Below are 7,146 nucleotides of genomic sequence, written 5' to 3'. Positions count from 1 at the left end.
TGGAGCTAAAGGATGAACTGTGGCAGGTACGAGCCAGAGGACAAGCATCCCAGGACACAGGCTCTCAAAGCTTTGGGTGTGTGTGTCAGGAACAAGGTAGGCCGCATGGCTGGAGATAGTCATGGACAGGAAGTATTAAGATAAAATGTAGAAATAGGCAGAGGCCAAATTGTGTAGGCACACACACACACACACACACACACACACACACACAGAGCAAGTGTAGACATTTCCCCCCAGACGTTATAAGGATGAAGGGAGAAGATGATGGAGTGGATTGAGATGGGATGAGTTTAGTAAGTGAGCCAGTCTGAGCTGTTTTGAAGATAAGCTGAACCCAACGTGCTGATGGGAGCGACGAGGGCCTCAGGTAGTGAGGGTGACTCCCAAAGCTGGAATGGAGTGTTCACAGGAACACCTTTGATTTTGTTTACTTTTAATGCCGTTTGGGTGAAAGTTTACAGAGCAAATTCCTTTTCCATTCCATAGTTTGTACACATCTTGTTTCATTACAGTGGTTGCAATCCCCTGGACCTCTCAACGCATCCCCCACTCTCTCCCTGGGTTCCCCCTCTTGGTTAGTAGTTGCTTCCTGCCTCTCTGAACATTGCTTTTAGGCGCAGGCTGCCCTATCGGCCTCCTGTGGTTGGCGTTAGGGAGGAGCTCATTCTTGCCTGGTGTTTTCACTCTCCAGGCTCAGCTATTGTTTGGCTGGAAAGTGATGTGAAGGTTGGGTTCATTTCCAGGCTCAAAGGGTGTCTCAGGGCCACTTCTCCCAAGATCATCAGTCTCTAAAACTAGGAGGTCTAGTCTTGGTGGTGGTTGTCAAATTCCCTCCCACCCTTTTTGCTCAAGCCCCAACAACACACTGCCATTGAGTCAGAACCAATTCATAGCAGACCCTCCAGTGGGATTTCAGAGGCTGTGGATCACACAGGAGGAAACTGCCCATCTTTATTCCTCAGAGCAGCTGGTAGATTCGAACTGCTTGTATTTAGCTTATTAGTGTAACGCCTTACCCACTCTCTGTTCAGGACCTTCTATTGTGATCCTGATCCAAGTAGTCAATAGTGGTATCCAAGCACTATCAAGTTCTGGCCTTGGCCTTGTGGTTCACATTATCCATTAGTCCTTCACACTAATTGTTTCATTGTCTTCACTCTTCTTTGCTCTGGATGAGAATAGACCATTAGCTGCATCTTAGATGCTGTCTCGAAAGCTTTTAAGACCCCAGCACTACTTGCCAAAGTAGGAGGTCAAATCTGACTTTCCACACACACCCCTGTTCCTAATTGTTTAATAATCACCTTAGCACTGTCTGGGCTCAAGGAGGAGGGAACCACTATTCCTCAGTTTTCCCTAACACAGGGAAAGGGCAGTGCAGGAAAAGGCCAACCCTCCAGGGTACCAATCAGAGATTTCAAGAGAGCAGGTCTGGCCTTTCCTGTGTCTGCATAGTGCAACCAGACAGGGGCATAACTGTGTACTGAAGGTCTGGATCAGCCACAGAGCCTTTTCCACCAAGCGCTCCACAGGCACATCATTGACTGTGATCTGCGGAAAGACACTTATCATCAATGATAAAGATGCCCCTGTCAGCGATGCCAACATCCTCCTTCAGCATACTGTAATCTAGAGGCAAGCTTCTGGTCACATCTACCAGCAAGGAGATGTTCAGAAGACCCAAGCTGTAGTTTTATGTGTAGAGTTTGGAAGATGTAGTTTTACACGCTAGGTTTGGGCCGGGAGGTGGTCCCATAATCCTGGAGGCCCGCATCGACACTTGAGTTTTAATCTCCAGACCCACAGCATGTTATCCTGAGATGAAGCTAAGGTTGGCCGCCCATGAGGCAGGGCAACCACATGGTAAGATGACTTTGTGTGGCAGAAGTATTAACAAGATAGAGTAACTGGAGGAAGAATTCCGTGCTGCTGCTTCTAGTTCTTGCCCACCCAAAAACATCTGGCCCCAGACCTGATCACATTCTGCTATGAAACTGCTTGGCAAAGCTCCGTGGTTCCTTGTCTCCAGGATTAAGAAGACCCAAGCCTTCTTCCTGCCAGCCTTGAATCCTCCCTGCAACCAAGATGAGTCATCACCCAAAATACACCTGCTCCCCCTTGGGTCCCACCAAGATCAGATTAACAAAAGCACAGAAGGAACAGACTTTTTCTAAAGGAGCGGATGAGAGCTTTTGCCAACTACACAGTCTGTGAACTCTTCTTATCACCAGCTGGGTACCAGCCACCAGCCATTACTCTCCACCTTCCTCACATCTGTCACCTTCACTGCCTAAAACCAATAGCCTTTCCCTCTTTTAGATCCTCATCTCCATCCAGCAGGAAGTGGTTACAGAAGAGAACCTCAGCGGCCCCAATCATATAACAAAAGGCTGGAATGTTAATGCTGTGGAGCTGCTCCCTCTCCCTTTTCCCAGAAATAACTGTCTACAAACCCCTGACTACTTCTTTATCTTGTAACATTGTACACTTCCTGTCTACTTCCTTATCTTATTACACAGTACAAGCCTCTGCCTACTTCCTTATAACACTTGTAAAACAGTCTATGACTTCACCCTGACCTGGCCTGGGCTGCTTTGGAGTCAGCTCGGCTGTCCCTCCACAATAAACTTTCTTGGCCTGGAAAAAAAAAAAAAGCAGCAGCAGCAGACTCAAGCCTCCCTCCAGTCAGAGTGTGTTGATCCAAGCCAGGTGGGTGAACTGAGAGTCCACAGATATCCCCAGCACCTCTCAGTGGAAGCCATCCACATGCTCACTGAAGGCAATGAACTCAATAGGGCACACAAAGTGAAGTCTAGTGGATGGAAAGTAAGTACCCCATACTTTTTTTTTTTTTTAATATTTTTTATTTTATTTTATTATTTTTGTGTGCGTGTACCGTCAAATCAGATCTGACTGGTACAGGAGGAGATTGCCCCTCCTTCCCCGGCAAAGCATCTGGTGGATTCGAACCGTGCACCTCTGGGATTGTAGCCCATACTTTTTTATATGCACATTGCTGGAGGCCATGATTGAAAGCTACCAAAACAGCATGACAGACGCTCCTGTGACTTTAACTTAAGAGTTGAAGGTAGGATATTGATTTTGTGAGTTATGTTATTCCAATTAACACAGGTGTTCTTTAAATCTGTATTCTTAAGCCTCCCAGCCCAGTGGCTCATTTTCTGGAAGTGTTTGGTCATGCATAATACGTTTTCCTAACTTTACCACTGGAGCTCTGGTGGCCTGACCTGTAAGGAGGTACACTGTTAATCCTTTCTGGGAAGAGGTTCAAATCTACCAGTAGTTCTAAGGACAAAAGATGCACAATCACCTTTTCTTGCAATTAATTTATAGCCCCAGAAACCCAAGGAGGGTCAGCTCTGAGTCGATTCTGACTTCATGACAATAAGAGAAAAAGAGATGAAGAGGGAAAGAAAGCGGCAGAGAAATGCCCTACAATATCCGTAGATAAGGAATCACATTCTGATGTATCTCGTCTGAATTATTATGTCAGCCACTTAGGGGAGCACTGGTGGTGAGGAGCTGTGCTGCAAACCCAAAAGCACCCAGTTCAAATCCACCAGCTGTTGCATAGAAGAAAGATGGACAATCTCCTTCTGTGCAATTTACAGCCTCTGAAAACCATCTGGAGGGTGGGGTATGAGTCAGTTCCAACTCCACATAACAACAGAAGCATAACAATCAGCCATTTAAGATCAGGGGTGGAGGCAAAGGGAACAAGTTGGGCTGTGGAATGTCTTGAACCAGAACTCTGTGACTACACATATGAAATCTGACTTTCCACCATGGATCCAGGAAAAATCCGTGGCCAACACTTGCCGCTAAATCAGAGAAAGAAAAAGTTACCAAAAAAGAATAGATGATGCCAAGTGCTGCTGAGCTGTGGGGTGGTGGGTAGGAAGATGGTGATGAGAAAAAAGATGCAAGTTGATGTTGACAAGACACTCTTAGTGATTGATGGAGATAAAAAGTCTGAGTGGGCTGAAGAGAAATTAGCAGAAGGGTGTGGAGACTGAAGAGTAGAAAACTCTTTGGATATATAATCCTCAAAGCTGCCTCTCCTACTCTAGGGTTGATTCCAGGAAGAGATGGGCTGGGACGATCGGGTGTAGGAGAGTTGTTGGAGGCAAAGAGAGGCAGAAGCCAAAGCTTTTCGCCCTGGGTGAGGCTGGGTCAGTCCCTGTGTTCCCATCCTGCCCTGCTCAAGGGGCAAGTCAGACTGTTCTGCAGCACACTTTCCCTTTGATTTATACACACCGCCAAGAGAACAAACAAGTCTGTTCTAGAAAGGGTGAAACCAAGCTTCTCCGAGGTGAGGATTTTGAGGCTGTTTCACATACTTTATTTGGCACATGGCCAGGAGGGACCAGTCATTGGAGAAGGACATCATGCTTGGAAGGGTGGAGGGACAGCTCAGGAGAGAAAGACCCTGGATGAGATGAATTGATACAATGACTGGGATAGTGGAGGGGGGTGTGCCAGAGGCAGTGGGACTGGCTCAGAATAGGTCAGACTTCAGAGCTGTTGTACATATAGGGGTTGCTATGAGTCGAGGGCACATAACAACAATCACAGAACACACAAGTCTGTTTTGGATGAAATACCACCAAAGTGCTCCTTAGAGGCAAGGATGGTAAAACTTGGTCTCACATACACTGGGCATGTTTTCAGAAGAGGCTAGTCCTTTAGAAAAGAGAACAAATTGGGGAAATGGAGGGTCAGAGAGAGGAAGGGCGACTCTCATTCAATATGACACAGTAACTAGGAGCAGAGATGGTGAGAACGACACATGATAGAGCAAGGTTCAGATCTCTTTATGGGGTCAGTAGGGGTTGTAGGGGACTTGGTGGCAACAGCAACACTCCAGGTGTTAATGTCCGTTCTCCAGGGCGAAGTGGAGGTGAGCTCAGACTGACTTGAGCCTCAAGGCTTGTTTATTTGACATTAAACCTGCAAGCAGGGGGCCATGTCCAGGGCACATGCAGTGCTTAGGCAAGCATAGCAGCCTCCTGGAGCAATGGAGGCCGAGCCCTCAGGCTCCTCTGGATCCCGGTCACCTCGCCCGGTGCAGCACCCCGCTGCCTCCGCCTTGCCCCTGAAGCATCCTTCTGATCGGGCGGTAGCTGGGGCCCTGCTCCTCCTCTCGGGTGCACAGGCCGCCCCACGCCTAACTCTTGGCCGGCACCCCAACTGTCCTCTTTAAGGTCAGGGAGAACAAAGGCCAAGTCTCTGTCCCTCGGGGACGAGAGGAAGGTAAGGCGGGAATCGCTGCTAGTTTGGAAGCCTGGGGCGCACCCCGGGACTCGCCCAGTCTAAGAGGGAGGAAGGCCAGTTTAGAAAGAAGCTGGGAGGCACGACCTTGACCCCCGGGGGAAAGCCAAGGGCGCCACAGGGAGCGAGAGAGGCCGGGAGACGTACCGGCCGCGGGAAGAGGTCCATGCTCCCGGCATAGGGCGTGGCCCAGGAAAAGCGCGCCTGCTCGTCCAGTCAGTCCGGGCGCGCTTCCTGGAGGAGGAGAAGGAGGGTTTACCTCCCAGCTCTCGGGAGAATGGAAGGGGCGGGGAGGATGGCGGGTGGGGCCGCGCGGAGGCACCCCCGCCGGGGGAGGGGTTCGGGGGAGGAGACCAGGGGAGGGGACCTGGAGTCCGCCACACACATAAAGCCGGCACAGCGCTGCACCCCCGGACTCCAGTCGCTCGGCGTGACGGCCTTCGCTCACGTCCCTGCAGCCCTGGCCCGGGAACTCCGGGTGCACACGCTCCGGCGGCGTCTTCACGGGTAAGGGCGAGGGACGAGCAACAGGACCCACCCCCTCGGAGGCTCTGCCCTTGCGCGGGCCCCGGCGTCTCTCTGAGTGGCATTAGGACCCAGGCGCTGCTCGGGGGTGTGTCGCCCGCTCCCGCCGCTCGCGAGCCCGGGACGCGAAGTTTGGGGTCCGAGCGCGAGTAGCGCATCCTGGGCGTGCACTCGTGTGTGCAGCGCTTCGGCCGCGGCCAGCAGGCGCTGGTTCCGATCGCAGCCCCGTGGTGGGTGCCGGGGCGCCGCCCGGGTGTCTGCGGGGATGGTGTGTGGGTCTGCGGGCGCGGGGGCGCCGGGGCCGGGAGTCAGGACCGGCGCGAACTCGGCCGCGAGAGGGCGAGCGCCCCGGGGGACGAAGGGGCCCGCCCGGCCGGCTTGCTGAGCCCGCGCGCTCCATCCATGCTTTACCGACGCCTTCTTTTTAGAGTCTTGAGGTTTTTTAGGTGAATGAGGTGGGCGGAGTTGGGGAGCCCTCCCGACGCCCCTTGGACCCCTCCGGCACCGGTGCGGCAGGGGAGCCCACCCACTCGTGGTGGGACCTCGGACCTCGAACCGTGCCCTGCACGGGAGCAGCAGTCTCTGCCCCGAGCGCCAGCTCGAGGTCCCGGCCCGGAACTGGGATTTGCCGTGCGGTTTACCCGCATGTGCGGCGCCAGGGATGGAATGAGGTATCCACCATCCCTTCTGAACTGTCGCCTCGCTCGTCCGCTGTCCATCCCAGCACCTTCCCTGCCCGCCCCCGCTGGGATGCAGCCTCGGTGCCTGCCCTCATCCTGCATCCTGCCCCCCCCCCCAAACCCCAGAGTCTGAGTCTGCAGGCCCTCCCGCCGTTTCCTTCCTGCACAGCGCGGCGCAGATTCGCAGCGCCATCGGGGTTCCACGCCGGATGGGGCGAGAGGGCTCACGAGGCGACCCTGCTGAGACCACCCCCCCCAGACCCGCGCCCTCTCCCTACACCTCCCCTCTGGACCCGAAGGGCGCAGTAACGCCGAGGGGAGGAGGCAGTTGCTGGGTCGGCCACCGCGTGACCCCGGGCGTGGGAGAAGGGGCGCGCCATCCGTGTGATGAACGTTTCTGGCTCTAGGCCTGGGTCTCAGAGTAGAGATGCGTCCCAGGAAAGACATGTACCGCAGGATGGACATGAACTTCAGGAGACAGATCTCACTCAGGAGATGGATCTCATGCAGGAGTCACGTTTCCCTCAGGAGACAGATCTCCTTCAGGAGCTTGATCTTCAGGAGAGAGCTGTACCTCCTCTCCTTCAGGAGCCTGATCTTCAGGAGAGAGCTGTACCTCCTCTCCTTCAGGAGCCTGATCTTCAGG

Source organism: Elephantulus edwardii, unplaced genomic scaffold (genome assembly GCF_000299155.1).
Source record: "Elephantulus edwardii isolate Elephantulus edwardi_28Jun2011 unplaced genomic scaffold, EleEdw1.0 scaffold00138, whole genome shotgun sequence".
NCBI classification, from domain to species: Eukaryota; Metazoa; Chordata; class Mammalia; order Macroscelidea; family Macroscelididae; genus Elephantulus; species Elephantulus edwardii.
Note: the sequence above shows the minus strand (reverse complement) of the source record.